This window comes from Piliocolobus tephrosceles, chromosome 1 (assembly GCF_002776525.5).
Source record: "Piliocolobus tephrosceles isolate RC106 chromosome 1, ASM277652v3, whole genome shotgun sequence".
NCBI lineage: Eukaryota > Metazoa > Chordata > Mammalia > Primates > Cercopithecidae > Piliocolobus > Piliocolobus tephrosceles.
The window spans coordinates 209770593-209773319 of record NC_045434.1 but is presented as its reverse complement, the minus strand read 5'-3'; positions in this window follow the sequence as shown (position 1 = coordinate 209773319).

Below are 2727 nucleotides of genomic sequence, written 5' to 3'. Positions count from 1 at the left end.
GGGTGCCCTGGGGGAATTCTGGTTCTCAGGAGTACACAGTTTCCTGGGGCAGAGGGATACATGAACCAGTCATTACGGTTATGACACGATGAGATCAGTTCTAGAATTGTGGCACAAAAAACGACAGAAACCACTTTTTGACTGGGAAGAGGGCTGGGGGACAGGGGACACTGCCAGGAAAGCAACAAGGAGGAGGTGGCATTGGAATGGGTTAGGAAGATGATCAGGAGTCTGTGTGCATCCCAGGTGGAGGCCAGCATGGGCAAAGGCTAGCAGGGGTGAGAAGGCTGCACATTTGGCTGGAGTATAGGTCCAGGAGAAGTAAAAAGGCACAAGAGAGGAGTCAGCTCCAACCTGGCTTGTGAGCAGACTTGTGCACCCTTGGATTTGGGTGACCCTGACCCAGGGGAGCCACTGCTCTGTGCCTTGGTTCCTTTCCTGCAGAACGGGCATAAAAGTAAGAACTTGTTCATGGGGTTTTTGTGAGGATACGGGAAACCAAAACTCTTGCCTGAAAACTCTTAGCACAAAATAAGCACTCAAAGGTAGCTGTTATTATTATCATTAAATGAATAATACAATTTTCTACATGGTGCAGGTCCTTTGCCAAAATACACACCATACTTCTGCAAGGGTTTTGTACAGGGGAGTGTCTTGGTGAGACGTGTGTGCTAGAAAGGTCTCTTTGGAAATCCATGGAGGGAAGGATTTGAGGGAGAGACAGATTTCCACAGCATCTGTAGATTTATCCTTTTTAATGGATGTGCAATATTCCATTAAATGGATGTACCACAATTTCCTTAACCATTTCTTGGTGTGACTCTCAGAGTATTTTAAAAATGTATAAATAATGTATTAGGAAATATTACTGTGTGTATAGTTTTCTGTTTTCTTTTTCTAGTTTTCCAGCTAAATTATTTCCTTAGTTTTTCTTCACTGAGGTGAAATTACTGAGCCACTCAGAAGTAGTACACTTTTTTTTTTTTTTTGGCTTTTGCTAAGAATTGCCATACTTCTTTCTGAAAAGGGTTGTAACATTTACCAGCAGAGTATGAATGAGTATTCTGGTCTCACCACAACTTTGGGGTTGGATTTACCAAAATTGTTTTTATAAAGCAAAAAAAAAAAAAAAAAAAAAAAAAAAAAAAAAAATTAAATAGATCTAAAAGGTATCAAAGGTTGCTTGAATTTGCATTTCTTCAATTACTAGAAAGGTTAAACTTATGAAACGTGTAATTTATTTTTATTTGTATTTCTCCTTGTGCAAGCTATTTTGATGCTGTTGTTCATTTATTTATTCAAAACACCAGCCCTTCTCTCTCTCTCTCTCTCTTTTAATTAAACGAAAAATAGAGATGGGGTCTTGCTATGTTGCCTGGGCTGGTCTCAAACTGGGCTCAAGTGATCCTCCAACCTTGGCCTCCCAAAGTGCTGGGATTACAGGCATGAGCCATGTCACCCAGCTGCCAGCTCTTCTACAGTAGAAAGCTCTGGACTGGGATGGGAAGCAGATGTCCTGGGTTCCTCCCGTCCCTGTCTGGTTCTGTCATTATCACAAGCAGGTCACTTCCATATTGCTTACTTCATTGTTTAACGTAGTCCCAGCTCAAACAGCCTAAGATACTGGGCCTGGTACATCCAGAGGAGAGTCTGGAAGTAGGTCTCTTGGGAAGGGGCATGATGGAGCAGTTTTCCCAAGTGGAGTCCAGCAACCCCAGGAGGGTTGAGTGTGGGGTGGTCAGTTGTGAAGACCTTGCTGGGAAGTTCCTGGTGGGAGGTTAGCACTCCCACTCTATAGGGCCTTCACCTGATGGAGGCCTGGTACCTTGCAGGACAGATCAAGGTAGACGCAGAAGCCAGAGTGTCGTTAGGCTATTCTGGGCTCAAGGAAAATAACTGGCCCATCCTTAATTAGGGCACCTACGACTGCCTGCCTATTTCTGAACCTTGGCTTTCACATCTGAAAACCAAACAAAATCAGTCAAAAGAACCCTTGACCTGTGGCCCACCCGGCAGATGCTCAACACAGACACATGGAATGTGGAATGAAAGGAGCAAAGAGAAAACCCAGGGGATGGGGAAACACTGGAAGGGAAAATCATTCACCAGCAAATGAGAACATAATTATGAGGAGGCTTGAATCATTTATTTTAGGTAGGAGTGCCAGCCGCCTCCTCCAAGAGGAAAACTCTAAAGGGTCAGGGCTCAGGGAAATCAAATGATCTATACCATCCATCAGTAACTCCAACATTCAGTCCATCCATCTACCCACCCACCCACCCATTTACCCACTCACCTGCTGCTCATCCATCCATCCATCCATCCACCTATGCTTCCATCCATCCATCTATGCATCCATCCATCCATCCATCCACTCACCCATTTACCCACTCACCTACTGCTGACCCATCCATCCATCCACCTATGCATCCATCCATCCATTCATCCATCCATCCACCCACCCACCCACCCACGCACCCACTCATCCATTCACCCATCCACCCACATATCTACCCATCCATCCATTTATTCACCTCTCCATCCATCCATTTGCCCATCCATCCATCCATCCATCCATCCATCCATCCATCCATCCACCCACCCACCTACCCACGTATCCATCCACCCATCTATCCATCCAGCCACCCATTTATCCACTCATCTACCCATCCACTTATATCCATCCACCCATCCACCCATCCATCCGCCCATCCATCCACCTCCCCA